We start from the raw sequence: 21,873 nt of genomic DNA on the forward strand, positions 1-21,873 counted from the left end.
TTTTTCCTTTGAAGTAATGGGATTAGCAGCATTTTGTAAACACTTAGCAGTTGGTGAGTGTCGTTATGTGTTAGTGATTATAATGAACAGAAAAATGAATTTAAGTTCCAAAGTTTACAAACTAAAAGAATGAAAAGACAAGCTGGGAAGATGCTAAAAGGAATCAAAAGCACCCAGACTTCACCCTGCTGATGGAATAAGTAGGCCAAAAATGCATCAGAAACCATAAGAGTAATTGTTTCCCATATGTGCCTGTATGTTCTGAATGTATAGGTATGGCTGGAGTAAAGCCCAGAACCCAGTTTGTATTCAGTTTCAGGAAGCCCCTAATGCAGGTACAATTAAGGACCACTGAGGCCTGGAAATATTAGTTTGATGAATTGGTCATGAAAGGAAGCATTGATTGACAAGCTGATAGTATCAAGTAACAGCACAGAATTGCAAAGGGTGGCCAAGAAACTATCAGGTGTGGCCTATTGATGGCCTTAAAAGGTTGAGGCTTATAAAATGAAATACTAAAAGAAAATACAGGAAAGCAGGTGTACTTGGAAGTGGATCTGAAGACAAATCTCCAAGAAACTAATTTAGTAATGATGGCAAAGGAGAAGGGGTTGTGATTATAAGGGCAGCAGAATTTGCAACAAATCCGAATAGAAGAGAAAAGGACCTGTGGAGTTTTCAGGTATTCAAGCACCCACCACGTTGGGCAAGCATGCCTGACAGAATCCACTCACTTCAAATTATGCTAATTTTAAGGTACTATTTTAAAATAATACCAAAAACAAACCAGAATGCCAATTTATTAATCCAAAAATAGAAATATATCTGATAGGTAGACCTACTCCAAATGAAAATTTCTCTAGCCAGGAAACCAGCTATTCCCATCAGGTTTCCTTGAAGCCTGAGGAATATTTGAGGAACACGTCTAAATAGAGAACCAAAGCTGTTCGTCTTGATTTGTAAATATTCCTACCTGGAGAGTTGGCTTAAACTTCTGATAACAAAATAAAACCAGTGAAAATTAGCTTAAGTAAATATGGCAGATGGAGAGAACTTAAAATAGAGATTGGAATGCCTCAGAAAATTAAAAGATGAATGGGCTCCCAAAAGTTGAAAACTATTCGCCCTAGAGACCTCAAATATCAAAGCTGTGTGCAGCTTTATTGTAGAGCTGTGCAATTCAATTCTGAGCTTTCAATTTCTTCAGTTCAGTTTCTCCAGATAAACCAATTGGTCAGTAATGAGTCAAGTATTCACCCTGATCTCTTCCGTATAATTACTAAATGAATACATTCTCTTTTATTTCCTACAGAACAGGTGAAAAGAGGCTCACACTTTTAAACAAGAATTTACTAAGTACTTGTGATATAAAAACAGCATGTGATTTAATGGTTTACTCACCTTCTGCAAGAGACCTAAACAGGAAAGTCTTTCTTGCCTCACCTATGTCTGCCTCCGGGTGGCAGAAGCCATCTTTAATCTCAACCACCCAAATGATTTTGTGGCAGTGAAACCCTTCTTTTCAAATCCTAGCCAAATCGCAGTAGGCAGCGCGTCAGTCTCATAATCTGAATGTCCCCCACATTTGTGAGGAAAGAGTTAACACCATAAGTCTGATCGTTAACCCTTGGCCAATTCCTAGGAACATGGCCATCAGAATGTTCTTTATGTTAGTGACTGATGATGTTGTTATATTCACCAGGAGCAATGGACCATGCCATACCAGTTTGTCAGGTTGCTTTACACAAACACCAAGATTAATGTGCACCTGGTTTTATTGTTGGGGTCCTGACTTTTGGTGGCCTAGGATATTTGCATAGCAGGATAAGCCTCTGTGATCAGTTTCCCACCCCCACTCTATAAATAAAGTCTTGGCCTCTAAGACTCATTTGGTCTTCTTTCGGACAGAGGTTTCACCCACGTCTCTGTAGTTCACTACCAGAAAAAGATTTCCTATGTGGTCTCAAGCAAAGAAGATATTGGAATCCTGGGCTGGACACCTTTGGCTTCCACTGTTAATATCTTTTTCCTGTTGCTTTTGTTCTGTGTTATTTCCTATAAAAAGTCTTAGCAGTTGATGTCACCATCACTGAGTCTTGGGATTCCTTCATCAGTAAATGAAATATGTATTTTTGTTCTCTCTCTCTCTCTCTCTCTCTCTCTCTCTCTCTCTCTCTCTCTCTCTCTTTCTCTCTCTTCTCTATAACATCAGTTTACAATATTCATTCTCTTCTTTTCCAGGAAGGATTTTTTTTTTCTCAGTGAAATCCTCAAAGCCTTATGAAATAAACTTTACTCAACAATGTCTGGGGGTTGGGAGGGTAAGACAGCAAAGGTGGGTTTTACATTGCATGCACTATTCATAAAGTCCCATTTGACATGTTCCCCCAGCCATGCAGTGACCTGGAATTTCTACCTGCCCTTTCTCCCATACCACACACAGTCTATTCTCATAAGTAGCCCAAGTTTATCTTCAAACTTGCCTATTCTCAGGAAAACAAAAGCTTTGAAGTTGTCATCAGGATTTACCTTCCTGAGATGATGCTTTACTGTCCATGTGTTTTTATTTCCATTCTGCCCTTGAAGATCTGACTCCTATACCCACCCTTTTTAAGTGACTTCTCTAAGTATCTTTTCTAACCACTTACAATACTTACATTGAAAGGAATTCTGGTAAATTCAATTTTGTCATCTGATTATAATGAACATATCTGAAGTAGATAGAACCCACTCTATAATTTAGATAGAAGCAGAGCTTTACTAGTTGAAATAGGGTCATTGGTGAGGTCTAAAGACTGAGAGCTCAACCTCCCAACCTCCTTCCATAATGGCCCATAGGTGCTGCCTTAACCTAGGGCCCTACCGAATGTGACTTGAAAAACATGTCTCTAAAGAGAATGAACTCCCACGATGACAATTCTACTAGCTGGATGCTATTATGTTCCTATTTTCTGAGAATGGTCTTAACCTCCTGTCTGAACCCAATTATCCTCTCAACCCAACCCAATAACCACAATGTTGACATGAGGTTCACATAGAAGCCAGGTCTCCCTGACTAAGAATGTACTGTTGAGTAGGTACTCAGGTTCTTACAGGTATCTGTGGCAGAGCAGGTGAAGAAATCAGAATGAAACATAGACTCAGATGTCACATAATCTGACAAGTTCCCTAGTCAACATGGTGCCACTGGTGAGCATGGCCTTTGGCTGAAGGAAATCATGGTTTTTTAAAATATGGTGGAAGAGACACCCCCCTCCCAATTTGTTGATGAGTGCAGTGGTGTGTGCGTGTAGTCCTATCTACTCTGGGAGGCTGAGGCAGAGAATTGCTTTAACTTAGGAGTTTGAGACCTGCCTGGGCAACATCAGAAGATCCCATCTCCCAAAAGAAGGAAGGGAGGGAGGGAGAGAGGGAAAGAGAAAGGGAAAGAAAGGAAGAAAGGAAAGAGAGGGAGAAAAATAAAGAAAAAATGGGTATTGACCTCTGGTTAGACCTAGTTTTGCAGATGTGATTATGAATCATAAACTAGTCTTTTGACTCATTCATTTTTCTCAGGAGTTTGGGAATTATTTCAGTTCTACATATATCAATTAAACTTTCAATGTTATCACACCTTCTTACCAAAAATGTAGCAAAATCACACACCAATGTAATTTTTTAAAGTGAGATATCTGATCAATAGGCACGAAAAGGAACAAAACATACTAAGGATGCCTATTTTAAGGATACAATTTCAACAAGCAGTTATTTTTCTCAAGGAGAAATGTGCCTTAAGTTTACTAAGTGATAAATTTTATTCCAGTGTCTCCAACTCATTACAGCTTAGCAGGGAATTGTATTATATTCCAAGCCCAAAATAAACTGTATTTCTTTTTTTTTTAATTTCCTTTCATTTTCTTTGTATTTCCTTCAAAGTGACTGAATTCTCAAAAGAGATGTGGAATTCATGGTTCACAACCCTTCTGCTCCAGATAGAGGAATTGTATTTTTAAACTGATCTCTAAATAGAAAGATCCAAAGAAGGAAATATGTGGAATATGAAAATCTCTTCTCAAAATGCATGAGAGTCTCATAAATTTGGAAACATTCTTCTCTCACAAACTGCTCCAAAAAGAAATGTTTAGTATGTACTGCCCATATTGAAGGCAATGAAGCAGGCGGGAGAACATTCTTTCTTGCTTGTGGGAGAGAGACCAGTGAATTATATTTTTTAGAAAGCACTTTTTGTTCTAGAACAAAACAAAACAAAATCTCATGCAAACAATTCACTTAAAAGACCATGATTGCCAACAAATTATCACAGATTTTACTACAATGTTTGTGAAAGAAGAGTTAATAACTAACAGGGTCAGTAATTGCTCCACACTGGTTTTCAATATGTTGCACTGTTTCTGGAAAGCTCTCCTGGTGTGTGGGAGTGTGACCTTGTAGCCCTGCAAAGATGGGTTCAAGTTCTGGTTTGCCATTATTAGCTATGTGATATCCAGCAAATTCTGAACCTGCCCAAGCCTCAGTTTGCTCTCTATGTAATAAAATCTAGCATAACTCACATGATCCAGTGTTTACTATGTGCCAGGTTCTGCACAAAGAACAATCACTACAATCCCTGGATTGTGTGTACTTCTTAATCCCTTTTTAGTGAAGAAGACACTGAAGCTTATTAGTTGAGCCTCAATTTTAGAAGGTTGAGTGACTCAGCCCAGCTGAGACTCAAGCCCTGATTCTGATCCTATGCTATTCATTCCTTTGAAAGTAAGGATAAGTATAAAACCCCCATATGTAGGGTTGTTTTGGATATTAAACGAAGTAACCCAAGGACCTGTCACTGTGTGTATCACAGAACTGAATACTATGCGGCACTGAAAATAAACTGCAGTTCATTTTTGTAATTAAAAGTTTGAATAAACAAGTCCTAGAATGTCACATGTATTTAGCATTATATCCTTTTTAAAGTTCAAAACAACTAAAATGAAACAATGACTTTATTAGCATACTAATATATTTCCCAACACAATTAAAGAAAGAAGCAAGGGACTGACACATGCAACATTCAAGATCATGGTTAGTTTGGAAAGGGGAGTGTGGGGAAGGGTGCAGAAGCAGATGGAAGTGGCTGTCAATGTTCTAGTTTTCTGGTGTTCAAGGGCAAAGACAGGAGAGTTGATAGAAAAACAGAAGAGGACCCACTTTGACAAAAAATGAGTGTACTGTGACCAGACGGATTATGCCAATGATGTACTTCCAAAGTTCATTTTTAAAAAGGAACTTTTACATAGGTAGAACCATAGCACAATGCTAACTTCCTATCAGTCATTTTTTTCACCTAAAAATGTGAAATTTCCTATAGTTTGATTTAATATATATCAATAAGCATTGGTTTCTTCTAGCCCCCCCTTCTCTAGTTTGCTAGGTGTGATGAGTTTCCCACAGAATCCCACAGCACCCTGAGCTCATCAGCTTCGCCTGTCCCCAAAATGAGGAAGGCAGGTGGTTTCTAATCCAACCCCGATTACTGATTTCCAAATCCTAAAGGCTCTTTCAAATTGACAGGCTCAGATGGGATGCTGAATAATTGTTGAATTTGATTTCTCAAAATCTCAATGTAATTCAATTAGAAGATTGTATTTGGGTACAGAATAGATACAGGAGACTTACGCACATAAAGGTGCATTAGAAAAAAATCTCAGGACCCCAAAAGTCGGCTCCTCCTAGTCTTTCCCCTTGTAATAAGGAGACACATCTCATTGCTTTAAGGTTTCCTCTATGATACTAAAAGTTCTGCAGACCTCCAAGGACCCAGTCTTGGAATCCACTCCCCATGCCCACATCTGCCCCAAGCCTTCCTGCTCAACCTGGCCGTGGACTCTTTCTTTGACCTTTGTTTGAGCTTTCAGTCTCATTTCTGGCATCTGTGCTGTGTCTCCGAGTGACAGGAACCTTTCTGTGGCCCTTCACTTGCAGTTCTCGGATAGTTTTAGGTCACTGGCATTTCTGAGCTCTACCCTGAACTCTAGCTCTGGCCCCCTCCAACTCATTGCCCATACTGTAATCGGACCAATTTTTCCACAGAACAAAAGTAATCATGTCAATCCTCAGAATTGAAAAGACAAGTTATCGGCCCTTATCACACTACAAAATGCCGGATCAGGGGCAGGACAAATGACTTAAGCACTACCATTTGGAAGCTCTCTAATAATTCTAAAACTCTGCTGAGCCAACTTCAGGAGTGCTTCCTACACTGAGATGGGGGGAATTCCTTAATTAAGCTCCAATTCTGCCCCTCTTTCCAGTGGGGACTCCTCAGTCCGTTTATCTCCATAGCTCTTGAACAAGGCTTCTGTAAGATTCTTCTTTTTCTGATATCCTGTCTTAGCTTCATCAGAAGTGGGGATTCTTAAATATGTATTCCTCGGGGTTTAGGAAGATTTCTTAGTCCACTTCTCTGTTCATAGAAGGTTGGGGTCAAGAGTTGCTTTAAATTCTGAGCAGTTTCACTTTTTCTAGACTAGTGGACCCTTAAGCAGTTTAACTCTCTCAAAAATTCAGCAACTTCTCATCTGAGTCAGTTTCAATAGCCACAACCACACTTCTTTTCCATGAGTATTTCTTTGTTTATAGGTATAACTCATATACCATAATTGTGTGGTATATGAATTGAGGTATAATTCATATACCATACAGTTCATACAAAGTGTACAATTCAGTGGGCTTTAGTGTATTCACAGAGTTGTGCAACCATCACCACTGGATACAGAACATTTTAGTCACCCCGAAAACAAACTCTCCTTATACTCATTGGCGGTCACTCCATTTGTCTCTACCTTCCCCCACCCACCACATCAATCCCCCAGGCCTAGGTAACCACCAGTCTACTTTCTGTCTCCATAGATTTTCCTATTTTGGATATTTCGCATGAATGAGTCACACAATATGTGACCTGACTGGCTTCTTTCACTTAGTGTAATGTTTTCAAAGATCATCCATGTTGTTGCATATGTCTGTACTTAATTTTTTAAATATTTATTTATTTAGTTAGTTTTTGGTGGACACATCTTTATTTTATTTTTATGTGGTGCTGAGGATCGAACCCAGCACCCCGCTCATGCCAGGAGAGCGCGCTACTGCTTGAGCCACATCCCCAGCCCTGTACTTAATTTTTTTACTGTTACTATTCCAGTGTATAGCTATAGCTAGAGTACATCCACTCTATCTATCAGTTGATGAACATTGGAGATGTTTCTACAGTTTGGTTATTTTGAATAGCACTTATAAACATTTATGTACAGGATTTTATATGGACATATGTTTTCATTTCTTTTTAGTCATGCTTCATGAATTTGCCATATTTCTTTATTACTTTTCTCTCCTTCTCCTCCCACCCGTTTTTCAGTTGCAGTTGCTTTGGACCTAACGTGAGTGGGAGAACCACATCTTTAGTTTTTCACTCAGAGCTATTTCAACCTATTAAAAAGACAGAGCAGGTCCCATCTTAATTCATACACAGGTTTTAACTATGTGTTCAATGGCTGCACCTGGACTTGATGTTTGCTACAGGGCAGTGTCTTAATCAGACTTTGTGATCAGAACATTTTCCTGTGCTACCTTTTATTATTTGAGGCTCAGAAATGATTGTCTTTTGCAACACTAATAAATTCCCAAATCTGTGGACATTCTCTATTCCTTTGGCTTGCAAACTGGTTGATTCTTTTCTATAGTTCCTCTTTTTTTATGAAACTGGGAATTGAACTCAGGATGCTCTACCACTTCCTCAAAGGGGAGTGAGAAAGAAAAAAATTAGCTTGGACTCTAAAAGTTTGCCCTACCATTCATCAGATTGGAATAAAAGATACAGATAAAGCCAGCTGCAAAGTTAACAGGAAACAATATGTCCCCCCAGGACAGCCTGCAGCTGCAGTGTCATAACCCACTTCTTTAAGTGGCTACTGCATTCTTACTGAGAAGCTTTGTTCTCTAAACCCAGAGAGTATCAGAAATTTAAATGATTGGATTAAAATTGTTTGAAATTACATCGGTAAGAAGGAAACATCCCGCTTTGCCTGGGGAAATCTAAGTTCCTTTGACACAGAGGAGCAGTCTCTGTTTACAACCCAGGTGCACAGTTTCAGATAAGGGTTTCTGTACACAGCATTCCACAGCCGTTTTAACTTTTTTTTTTTTCCAGAGAAGCTCAAACCTGGGTCTTGTATGCAGCCTGGATATGCTATTTACCACTGCACGCAGTCCTGCTTTGCTTTGAGCCTATCAAATCACGGCTTTATTAAAATTTCATCTAAAGTCTATCCATCCCCAGAATTTTATCTATTCTAACTTTGTTGCCTCCTGGTTCCTGTAGTGTGTCTCCTTCATTGCAATGGATCAATGAACCTAATTTTGTCTGACAGACTGTTCACTTTTAGTGGTCTTGGGCTGAATGGGTTAAGACAGGGTATTCAACTCACTGTGAACTTTTGACATTTGAAAATGTGTATTTTATATAATAAAATAATTATAGGTTCTTGTCAGTTCCGCCTTGACCCTAAACTATCCTAGCTTTTTGAAGATTTCTCCTTGCCCAGAAAACTTAAGCCAGATGATCTAAATAATATAAGCTGTCATTCATAAAAAGCTACTGGGTTGAGAAATAACAGTGGCTGAAAGCTGGAGTTCTAAATACTTCAAGGCGATTTAGGTACCAAGCCACCACTAAAGTTTCTGTTGCTATACAACAAAGCTGTCTTTTGAGCCCCTTTCTATCTCTGTCCTTCTAAGACTAATATCCTAGATAGAACTGTGTCCCAAGTAGTTGTCATCTCTCAATAATATTTGAAAAATAAGATAGAAGGGAAAAGAATTGTAAGCATGCCATCTTTTCCCACTCCCCCATCTGATGATGTTAGTCTCTCTGGGGAGAGACTAAGGAAGGACATCAGAAGTGGGTATTGGGAGATGCACCCAAAAACCTTAGGGTCAGAGATACAAAGAAGAGTAGTATATCAGCCATTGTCCCATCAAGAAATAAAGATGGACAGGATGAAAGGAAACTGACAAAGGGTGGTGAAGCATCTGGAACAAGCAATAGCAGTAAGCCATGATCATCCCCTTGGTCTGAAAGGGCACAGGCAGGGAAAGGTAGAGGGCAGGGAGCTAGATGTAAAAGGGGACTGCCTGACAGCAGCTGTGGCACTAGGGGAGTGCTGCTACTGCCAGGATCATAGGGCTGCGACTAAGTGGACGGGAAGACCAGAAGAATAAACACCCAAATCCACCCTCTTTGCTTTCACCCTCCAGTCTGACATGTGGTGCCTCCCTTTGGTCAAACCCCGATAGACTCCAAAAGGTAAGAGAGCCCAGCAGATCTATTGGTGAAGGCCTACCTTCAGAGTCACAGTCCAGGGTGGGGAAAAGGAAAGATAATGGGTTAAATTTGGGAGTGAGGCACGGGAGGACTAATTAGCATTGGTTGGGTTGAAGAAAGAGGGAACATAGAGTTGGGCAAATTCATGAAATAGGAGCTAGCTATTGACCATAGCTGATTTTTACATGGAGGCAACCTCTGTCATATCTGGCCTGGTACTTTGCTGGTTCAGAATGTTTTGGGCAGATTGTCTTAGAACATCCTAAGACTTTTGCATTCTAAGACTTTCCCTGGGTAAGAGGCAAATCCCATTTCTTTGTCTAGCCCATATTCTTCTCCGTGAATCAATTGTCAGAGCTGGAGAGCGTGTCACTCACCAGGAGTCTAGCATATTTTTAAAAATTGATACATAATTCATATATCATAGATTCATCCTTTTAAAGTGTATAGTTAAATGGTTATAAGTATATTTTTAATGTTGTGCAACTATCACCACTATCTAATTTTAGAACATTTTAAAAACATTTTTTAGTTTTTGTTGAACACAATACCTTTATTTTACTTATTTATTTTCATGTGGTGCTATGGAATGAACCCAGGCAAGCACCCCAGCCCTAATTTCAGAACATTTTCATCACACCAAAAACACACCCCATATCCATTAGCAGTCATTTCTCATCCTTCCTTCCCCTTTCCCTAAGCAACCACTAATCTAGAATCTGTCTCTAAGTTTTCCCTATTCTGGACATTTTGTTTAAAAGAAATCAAATCATGTGTGACCTTTTGTTATCAGCTTCTTCCAGTTATCACAGTGTTTTCAATGTCCATCCATGTTGTAACATATTGCAGTACTTCATTTTTAAAAATTTTAAATTGACATATAATAATTGTACCTATTTATGGAGTCTAAGAGACTATTTGATACATGGATAAAACATGTAATCAAATCAGGGTAATTATCATTTCCATTTCTTTACACACGTATCATTTATTTGTATTAAGACTACTTAATTTCTTTCTAAAGTTGAATATTCCTTGTGTGGATATATTATATTTTGTTTGTCCATTCACCAACTGATAGACATTTGGTTGTTTCTACTTGTTGGATATGATGAGTAATGGTGCTGAGAACATTCACATACAAGTTTTTGTGTGCCACATGCTTTCAATTCTTTGGGGTATATGCCTAGCATTAGGATTTCTAGGTCATATGGCAACTCTTTTTCTTTTTTTAATGTTTTGAGAAACTGCCAAACTGTTTTCAAAAGTTTGAATCATTTTATATTTCCACCAGGAATATATGAGCATTTCAATATCTCCATTTCCTCATCAACAGTTGTATTATCCATGTTTTTTTTTTTAAGTACTACTCTTTTGGTGTCTTTTTAAATAACATACATAGGTTTCTACTATCAGATTATTGAGGGCTGGGCTCTAAGATATGACAGGAAAAGAGGTATTGGTGGGTAAAGGCATTGGGCAGGGATTTGATTCAGGATAGTTTCACATAGACTGGGCTATTTGGTTTGGGAAGGTGATGAAGTTGATGACTTCTATACTTTGTTCTTGCAGTTTGGGATTACAGAGGGATATTTGTGTTGGGAGGAGAGTCGAATAGTCTTCCATTTATCTCAGACATTTGTTTTATGCCTTGTGTTCTTTGGACCACTGGATGATATTCAGGAAATTCTCAAGAGTTGTCCATGGTTTTTCCAGATACTGCTTAGGTACTGGAGAAATTTTGATACTGGGGAGTTCAGGAAAGCTGTGGGGGAAGAATGAATAGTAGATGCAGAAGCTTATGCATGGCAGGAGAAGTAGTAACTCATTGGCAAATCCCAGAGCGACTTGGTACTCAGGCTATCCCAGCTGTCTACAAAGTGTCAAGCAACAAACAGGGCTGCTATGCTAGGCCCAGGCTAACATGCTCCGTCAGTCTGTGCGGAGTGGATGGTTACTAGAAGGATTTGAAAGAATTTTTTCAAAACTGGAATGCAAACAGGGCAATCTTGGAGAGATGGAAACTATGAATTAAAAAAAGTGTGCTTTAAAAGCAAAGTAAAAATAGTGAGAAGGGGAGCATGTAGATTTGCTCTCTGGGGGAGGAGTGTGTGTATGTCACTTTGGTGAACTAGAGATATTACAATGGTATGGGAATGGCACTGATTTAAAAAAAAAAAAAAAAAAAAGAAAGTCCACTGTTGTTAGTCCCAGGGTATCAGACATGGGCACAGCATTTCCTTAGGTTCTGACCAGAAGTTAGCCACTAGACAGGTCATCATCAAAAGTGTGCCCACCAGAGAAACTTCAGACTGAGGCAGAAGTTTTAGAACATGCCATGAAGACTTGCAGGAGAGTAGCCATGGGTTCAGATGTCTCTGATCAGGAAAGCATGCAGCTGTCACTGGAGAGTAAACCTCTTTGCCCTTCACTTCCACAGTAGCCCTCAGGCATTGCTGGGCATGGAATTGTTCGGCAATTGTTTGTCAGTTGAAAGGAGGGCTGTTTGCACCCTGGAAGGAATCAGCTCATTTGATTTTAAGAGCTTGTCATGAATTGACTCTGTCTCTTTCTTTTAATTAATTTTTGTTTTATTCTAGAGATTGTGTACCCAAAGGAGCTAGCAATGGATTAGCTCATTGAGTATTATAGTTAATTTCTGACAATAACTGATAATAATACTGCTTGGCAGCCTAAGAAGATTTATGCTATTATTTCTAATCTGTTTTATAGATTAGAATTTATTTTTCTTAATAAGTATAATTAAATATTTGATCCAAATAAGCTCTGTATCTAATTACATGATGTATTTTTTCCCCATATATGTAGTTTACTACGGATAATTAAGAAATGATGCCTAGCTTCAAAATATCAGTTGCCATACCTGTAAGATGAAAAACATTCATAACTTAAACCCTGTAATATTATTTCCGTCTACTTCCTTACTTTAGCACATTGATGACACTGTTCATCTTAATCCTTGAAGAGGAACAATGGGAAAAACAGTCAAAAACTCAAATTTGTTTTCAGAGTGGACTTTTATCACTGTTTCCCTGTTTCTCAATTTCTGGAAGAATTCGTTATTTTAATAAATTGGCCATAGGAAAACAAGACTCACACATACTGGTAGAGAACTGAGGTAGAACTCAGAAGGAGCTTTACTAGGACTCTGTTAGTCAATCTCCTTAATTCTTCATGCCAAATATGTAATGCTGTTTGGCATCACTCTTAATAATAAGAATTCTTCACCCTCTCCAGGAAACTCTAAATGTTCAGAAAGCAAACATTGCCTCAGAAGCTTCCACGGGTGAGAATGAATAGACAGTACAAATGTTTCCATAATCCTCCAAGTGGGTTTGAGCAAATTGGTTGTCAATGTTCCCTGCTTTTCCAGGAAAACTCTAATTCTCAAGGTGAGGATGTTTCCAGAAAAAGTTGGTTTTATGCAAATAACCTTCAGATTATTTGTTAAAATGCTATAGCCCTTCTATGGTGAAAAGATATAAGAAGAAAGTTAGAACAGTTATGTCAGGGCCCATATATGACCAGCCATGTTTATGTTTTTCTTTATTTTTTTTCTAACATCTTCACTGAGATTTAATCAACATAACTAAAAAAATTTCTCCCTTCTAAAGTGTATGATTCAGTGGGTTTTACAATATTTGCAGAGGTTGTGTGTATGTATGTGTGTGTGTGTAAGGGTGGACATAGGCTTCATCTAAAGGGCAAATTTTAAAAATAAAAAGTTATTTAAAAGAATTTTAGTTGTAGGTATTTAATGTTGTTTTAAAAGTATCTCTTTGATTCTCTGACTTCGGGTCCTTTGGGGAAAACTAGTTTTGCGCAACTCAGTCTTGAAAGGTTTTATTTCACCCTTGTTCAAAATAGCCATGTGCTTACTCTGGCCTGGTTGGTAATTATAGGATAAACTCAGGTGAAATAAGCATATTTTTCACTTGCCTATTTCCTACATTTAATTGAAAAATCACTTTCTTTTATAAAATGCATCACAAATTCCCATTTTCTTTTCTATCAATAAAGCAATGCTCTGGGCAAAATTCCCACTCCACATTGCAAAGTGCCCTGGCTGTATTTCACTGATAGAGTCAATTCATCACCAGACAGAATTAGGAAGTGCAAATTCTCTCCCTGTCCCACTGGGACTTCCCAGGATAAGGATAACAACAGGCACTGGTTCTCTGTGGGGGTCAGGCACTGTGTTCTTCTTTACCTGTGCATTTTATTATCAGGAGAGACCCCCAAAGGTAACTTACTATCTCTATTTCATAGATAAAAAAACTGAGACCTAGAGGATGCATAACTTCCCAAAGTCACTAGTGGAGTTCAAATTCAAGTCCAGACATCTCTGAGTTTTAGGTCTGACTCCATTCATAGATGAGGGCAAAGAAACTTATAAGACAATTTGCCAACAGACCCCACCTATTTAGAACTCAGCTACTTGGCAAACTATTTTTCATAAAATACAGTTGAGAGTTGGGGTTGGGGGGAAGGAATTCATAGGTAGTTAAAATAGATTTTAAACTTGATATGCTGAAATTCATACACATGGCTCATAGTATAATTTCTCAAATTCTCACTTGGAGATTTTTCTTTTAATTGTGAAATATATAAAATATAAAATTTATACTTAAGTGTTCAGTCCAATGGTATTGAGCACATTTATATTGTGCAACCATGACCACCATCTCCAAAACTCTTCATCTTAGGAAACCAAAACTCTGTACTGATGAACAATAACTCCACATTCTCCCTATTCCCACCCTGGCAACCACCATTCTATTTTTTTGTCCCTATAATTTTGACTAAGGATCTCATTTAGGTGGAATCATATATTAATTATCATTTTATGACTGATGTAATTTCACTTAGCACAATATCTTCAAGGTTCATCCATATTGTAGAATATTTCAGTACTTCATACCATGAAGTGTATTCCTTTCTAAGTATCTAATATTTTGCTCATCTATTCTTCCACCCATGGACACTTGGGTGGCTTCCATGTTTCAGCTATTGTGAATAATGAATATCAGTGCACAATCTCTTCAAGACTTTCCTTTCAGTTCTTTTGGGCATTCCTCAGAAGAAGAATTGTGGGATCACATGGTAAATCAATTTTTTACTTATCCACTTCATCCAGGTTAGCCACTAAGTTGCTATATAATTACTCATAGTACTCTCTTAAAATTCTTCTTATCAGCTCACTGACTTCTGGCCTCCAGTTTTGAATGAGAAATTTCCTAATAATCTTAGTGACAAGATCTGGCTATGTGACAAGTCAATTCTCTCTTGTTGCTTTCAAATTCTCTTTTGTCTTTCAACAGTTTTATTATAATATATCTTGGTGTATGTGTCTTTGAGTTTATCATATTTGACATTTCTAGGTTTTTGGATGCTCATATTCATATCCAAAGTTAGCCAAATTTGAAAATTTTTTTGGTACTGGGAATTGAACTCAGAGGCACTCAACCACTGAGCCACATCCCCAGCCCTATTTTCCATTTTATTTAGAGACAGGGTCTCACTGAGTTGCTTAGTGCCTCGCTGTTGCTGAGGATGGCTTTGAACTCACGAATCTCCTGTGTCAGCCTCCCCAGCCCCTGGGATTACAGGCGTGCGCCACCACACCTGGTCTCTTCAAGTGTTTTCTCTGTCCCTTTTCCTCTTGTCCTTCCAGGACTCCCCAGTACACATACTGGTCTGCTTGAGTTTGTCCCAGAAGTTCCATACTCTCTATTCATTTTTCTTGGGCATGTTTGTTTCTGTTCCCAAGACTTGACAATTTCCTTTGTCTTATGTTCAAGTCATTGTTTTTTTCTTCTGCCTGCTCAGATCTGTTTTTGAGTCCATTTGGTGAACATTTCATTTTAGTTATTGTTCTTTTCTGCTCAAGAGCTTATTTTTCTTTTTTTTCTCTTCCTTTTATTTACTTTTTTTTTATACTCCCTCCCCTGCACCCAGCCCCATTACTGGGGATTGAACCCAGGGGTGCTCTACCACTGAGCTACATCCCCAGGCCTTTTTATTTTGAGGCAGGATCTCACTAAATTTCCCAGGCTGGCTTTGAACTTGTGATCCTCCCGTCTCAGACTCCCAGAGAGCTGGGATTACAGGCATGCACCATCCCAGTATCCTGCACTTTGGGGTTTCTTTTGAATTTTTCTGTCTATTAATATTTTAATTTTGTTCATATATTGTTTTCTTGACTTTCCACATGTATTTCTTTAATTCTATGAACATTTAGAAGACAAATGTTTTAAAGTCTTTGTGTGGTAGATCCATCATTAAGTTTTTTCTGGAGAGTTTTTATTGAGTTTTTTTTTTTTTTTTAAATGAGACTTACATTCCTGTTTCCTATACGCTTTGTGATTTGTTGTTGTTTGAAAACTGGCATTTGAATTCAATAATGTGGTAACTCTGGAAATCAGATCTCCTTCCTCTAGAATCTGAGTTTTTAAATTTGGTTTGCTTGTTTAGTTGGTTGTAATATCTCTGTGTTGAGCATCCATCTAAGGCATAAATATGAAGTTTTCCCAGGTTTTTTCTGAGCCTACTCCTTTCCCTGGAATGCACTGTGACTTTCTAATTTCTCCTTTATATGTAGCTGCTTTTGAGAGTTCTGGTCTTTAGTATCTGATCCAAAACAGAAAGAAGAGAAAAATAAAGAGGGAAAAAGTGCTGACCCTTTAAATACCCTGGAAACCAGGAGGTGGGAGGGAGGAGGGGGAACTTACTAATGAAGGGAGGTGCAACAAACTGCCTGCTTCTTTGCACCCACGTGAACAGAAGCATCACTCAGCAATCAGATCCCAAATATGTGGAGCACAGGGCTTCTTTGTTATTGTTGTTTTTGCCTCCATGAACCCCTCAAGTTGTATACAAGCTGCTTCAAGATCAAGGGCACAGCTGCCTGCCGTGGGGCTAAGGGTGGGGGGACAGGAACTTCATTATGTTGAGAATTGCAATGATTGAAATTGACTGAAATTTTCTTTCCAAACCTTGTCCTGGAAATTGCAAGCCTTCAGCAGACTCCAGAGTTCCAAAACAGTTACCAGACAGGTTCTGCCAGTGCACTTGTTGTCTAGGTGGGGAAACAGATTTCCTAGTACTTCCTTTGCTGACATCTTCCCAGAATTCTCTCAGATTCTTTTTATTGTTATTTTACAAACAATTCCAACAAGAATGAGTATCTGCTTTCTAAGCCCATGGTAGCAGCAATTCAGAAAGAGGAAAGCAGACAGCATTAGACCAGCCACGGCCTCAATACTGAGCGGTGTCTGTTACAGCACCCTCCCTGACTCAATGTGTCAGTCATTCTTGGTCCAACTGGTGGTGGTTGCTGTGCTGCCCACAAACCAAAGCCTGTCCTACTCACTGTAGATTGGTTCTCACTTTTCAGCTGGTTGGAGACATCAGCTTTTCCTGATTAGCTCTTCCAGCAAAAGGTTGCCACAGCAGAGATGTGCTTTATGTGATAAAGGTCTTCTCCTACTCTATTAGCACTATCTTCACTTTCTAAGACCCCAGAAAAATACCAACTCCTTCCTGGAACCCAGCTGCTGAACCTAAACCACTATCAGAATATATTTTTACCCAAAGAGAATTTTTCCTCAAAGGCTCCTGAAACTTAATGATTTGTTTTTGTTTTTGTGGGAGGTTCTTTCACCGTTAAAATTTTCTACACATCGGAAACCCCATTTTTGACCTGAATTCTAGTTTATTCTGACTGAGTTCTGGCTTAATGTAAATCAGGAGACATATTGGGGTAACTGTCCTGAATATTCCATGGAAGTTAAATTTCTGGAACTTTTTAAGGGAGTTGGTTTGCCCAGATTATGCAGATGACCTCTGGGGGGCAGTGCTTCCTAATTCCACATGCCAACCTATCAGGCTTTGCTCTGATTTAGCAAAAACATTCTTACATCGTTAGTTTTCCACCAAATTAGTGAGCTTGCACGCATACACACACACACACACACACACACACACACTCACACATTAACTTTAATATTCAACCCTGACAATGCTGCAATAAAATTATTGCTTTCAAATATTGATAATGATATTATAATTTGGAAAATATTACAAAAGTGATGTAGCAAATGTACCAAGAATTATGAAAACGCTCACTAACATATTTAGATCTAACTATTGAGACTATATGTAATTCCATCAAATTACATATAGTCTCAATAGATAAATCTAAAATGTGACAAAAACTGTGTCCTGCATTATTTATAATGCTGAAATTATTTAAAAATTAAAGGTCAACAGTAGATTAAAGATAATATAGTAAATTTCTCTGATGGAATTTTATATCAATATTAAAATAACTACTTATAAAGTCTACTTAATGATGTATATATGATACACTAGTCACCATTTAATGAGTGTTTAACTGTGTCCCAACCCATAGACTAAATATGTTATGGACATTACTTAATTTCTGTCTCACAATAACTTTGTTAAAAAAGATACTATCCCTATTTAAGTTTCTTAAAAATGTTCTTCCTTCATGCCTGTGTTGGTCAGATTTCCATTACTATGACAAAATACTTGAGATAAACAATTTAAAAGGAAGAAAGATTTCTTTTGTCTCACCATTTCAGTGGTTTCAGTCCATGGCTGCCTAGCACAATTTGGGCCTTTGGTGAGGCAGAACATCATCTCAAGGAGTTTATGGAGCAGCTATGTTGCTCACCTCTGTGGTGACTGAAAGCAAAAAGAGAGGAAGGGACCAGAACCTCAATATCCCCCTCATGGGCACACCTCCAATGGCATAATTTCCACTGGGCTCTGTCTTCTAAAGTCTCCACCATTTCCCAAGAGCACCACAGACTGGCAAACAAGCCTTTAACACATACAGCTTTGGAGGGTATTGAGCCAAACACAGTAATGCCCCTGCCCATTCTCCACCCAGGTTGGCTTCACTTTCCTAGTCAATAGCTTCCTTAAAGAAGCTCCTAGATGACTCCACGTCCTGACCTAACAAGTACCTTAAACCACCTCCCATTTAATGTGAGGCTAAACAGTCAAAAAGGCATCAGATTACAAAATTCTTTTTGGGGGGGCAGTACTGGGGATTAACTCAGGGACACTGGACCATTGAGCCATACCCCCAGCCCTATTTTATATTTTATTTAGAGACAGGGTCTTACTGAGTTGCTTAGTGCCTTGATGTTGCTGAAGCTGGCTTTGAACTTGCAATCTTCCTGCCTCAGCCTCCCAAACTGCTGGGATTACAGGCATGTGCCTCTGCACCTGGCCACTAAATTCTTATATACACTGAAATTTAAACTTAAAGACACTTCTTCTAAAACAAAACAAAACAACAACAAAACCCTCAGAAATGAAATCACAGAATTGATGACCATTGTCTTAGCACAGTGGAATTTTAAGGGCTGGGGTTGTAGCTCAGTGGTAGAGCATTTGCCTAGCATGCGTGAGGCTCTGGGTTCTATCTTCAGCACCACATATAGATACATAAAATAAAGGACCATCTATAACTAAAAAAAATTTTTTTAAAAAGAACAGTGGAATTTTAAAGGGTTTAATTTCCCCTCAAATTACTTTAAAACCCTAAAGTGAGAATAATTGTGTTCTCAAATGATGGAGTATTCTTTTCTCACTCTAAAACATTATTTATGGTGATTGTGATGTTTCTTTCTCAATTTTAAAATATGCTAGGCTGTGAAAAAATACTATTTATGACATTTATGAAATAATAGTGATTGAGCTTTAAAGCTCTAGCACTTACAGAGAAATAATAATAATCTCACATTAATTCATTAATACTGTATTTTGGAGGTCTCAATTATATGTACATGGGCTCACTTGATCTTTCCAGGGCCTAAAAGGTAGAACTTCAACCATTTGACAGTTGCCCAGCAAGCCAGTTCCCTATAGACTCAGTGTGGCCACCATTTTGCCATGTGCACCACCATTACCATATTTACTGGCAAGTCTACCTGCCCTAGGAAAGAGCAATATCCATCTACTCTTGGAACAGCTGGAAATACAGCTGCACACTGCAGCTGGCTGAGTCCCGGGAATAATCATCCTTGAAAAATGCTGGACAGGAAGGCTCCTCTGAAGATTTCTCCTTCACCAACACCCTTTTATGTCTTTGTAAGCTGACTTCCCTTTTCTACTTAATAGGAGGAACTATTTTATTTACTGTGCTAAATAATTACCAGCCAGTGAAGGATGAGGCACCTCACTTCTTCCCTATGCTGAAGGCTCCCCCAAACCAGCTGGTAATACGGCAACTGCAGAAGTCTTCAGGACTAATCCTGATCCCCTGGGCAAAACACTCAGCAGAAACTGCAGCTTTAATTCAGACCAGAACACTTAGGGAAAATGGAAACTCTGAATGTTGCTTGTCATTGCTTTTTGGGTTTTGTTTCATTTTGGTTTTGGTCTTGGGGATTAAAATCAGGGCACTCTACCAATGACCTACATCCCCCCGTCTTTCTTATCTTTTATTTCAAGACAGGGTCTTGCTAAATTGCCCAGACTGTCCTGGAATTTGCTATCCTCCTGTCTCAGCCTCCTCAGTAGCTGGGTTTATAGGCAGATACCACCATGTTTAGTACTGTTTATCTTTTTTAAAAGTACAAGATTTTTTTTTTCGATTATAAAATTAACACTTAATGTAAGAAAAATTAAAATGTGTTTAAGAAAATAATAAAGAATAAAATAAAATTGACCCAAATCTTTCACCTAGACATAGGCATAACAATTTAAAAAAAAAATTCTGGTCTTTGGAGAGTGTAGTGGCACACACCTGTAATCACAGTTACTTGAAAGTCTGAGGCAGGGAATAGCAAGTTCAAGGCCATTTGGGCAACTTAGCAAAACCCTGTCTCAAAATGAAAAATATAAAAGGAAGGGGATGGTGCTCAGTGGTAAGAGCACCTCTGGGTTCAATCTTCAGTACTGAAAAAAAGAAAAAAATTCTGGCCTTTAAAAGATGAGATACATATATATTTTTTTTTCAAAATGTGCTTATATGCACTTTTAAATTCTTTTATTTGAGAAACATTGGTATATTTGGTTCCTATTTTATTTTCATTTAACATTACTTACACCTTCCCCTTTATTAACTATGCTACAAAAATATCTCAAATGTTTTATGCATGATATCATAACTTCAGGAACCATTCCCCAGCAGTTTTGCTGTAATATTAGCACCATCTGACTCCTCTTCCTGTATTCCTTAACTCCACTGAATCCTCATGGGCATTTAACACTCTCTGGCTTCAATGAGAATTAAGCACAGGAAGAAGAAAAGCAGGCCATCTGTGCAGGAAGGTAAAACCAGTGTAAATTAAATGGGGTGTGAAAAAAAGGCACTTATGCTCTTTAAATACACGCTACTTGAGAGAAAAGCTTACCTATGTACAGAACTAATCACTGGACCCACAGGCTGCAGGTGAATGGCTAGTTCCGAGTATTCCTTGTTCAAAGAGCAAAGGAAATCCTCTATTTCTAAAACAAATTTGTATAGCTCCAAATTGACCCAAGAGATTTTGATTGAACCTTGAACATGTCAAGGATGTTAAGACAAATGCAAAACACACCTTCTTCTTGGTAGCACTGCCACTGTCCTCTGGGCTCTGCTCATTGATGAGCTCAGAGAAATTGTTGATTTTTTTTTATATCCATGCCAGGCTGTCTGCTCACATATTGCCACATCCTTCCCAAGCAATATTTAGTTTCTTACCAATAGGTTTTTTCCCCACTTAGTTTTTTTTTTCCAGTTATATGTATTAGTTATACAGATCTGTGGTTTTCTTTGTGGCATATTTATGCATGCATACAACATACTTTGATCATGTCCATCCACCATTACCTACTCTTTCTCTTTCTCTTCTGACCCTGGTAAGGTTGGGCGAGCATCGGAGGAAGAGACCACCAAGAGACTGTCTCATGCAACAGCAAAGGGTTTATTGGGGGTCCAGCATGCTGGGGCTCAGAGCTCACTTGAAAAGAGCCAAGAGAGCCCCGAGAACAACTTAAGCAGAGCTTATTATACATTCTTTGGAGAGGGCAGGGACTTTACATACATCATAGCAAATCATCACACACCGTGGGAAAATCAAACAACAACTCTAAAACATGATTAGCACATTCACTGGCGGGAACAAGTTGGCTAGGGATGATTGGTCAGTACAAACAAAGGGGTATACATTCGAACTGATTGGTTCAAGCCCTGAGGTGTGTACATGTTGAGCTGCATGGTTTCTGGGAGGGGTTGTTTTTACAGAGCAACCAGAGGGTCAGGGGAGATTTCTCAGCATACATTTAACGGTTTTTCCGGGAATTGTTTTGACATCTACATAAATTTCAGGTTTCAGGAAAACAGAACTTAAACTCAACCAAGAAAACAAAACTTAACCTTTACATTCTTAACCTTTCACCCCAATCCCCTTCCTCTTCATTAATAGTTTCCCTTTAACAATCATGTCATGCCCCACCCCATGCTAGATTTCATATGT

The sequence above is a fragment of the Urocitellus parryii genome, chromosome 5 (genome assembly GCF_045843805.1).
Source record: "Urocitellus parryii isolate mUroPar1 chromosome 5, mUroPar1.hap1, whole genome shotgun sequence".
In the NCBI taxonomy this organism is placed as follows: domain Eukaryota; kingdom Metazoa; phylum Chordata; class Mammalia; order Rodentia; family Sciuridae; genus Urocitellus; species Urocitellus parryii.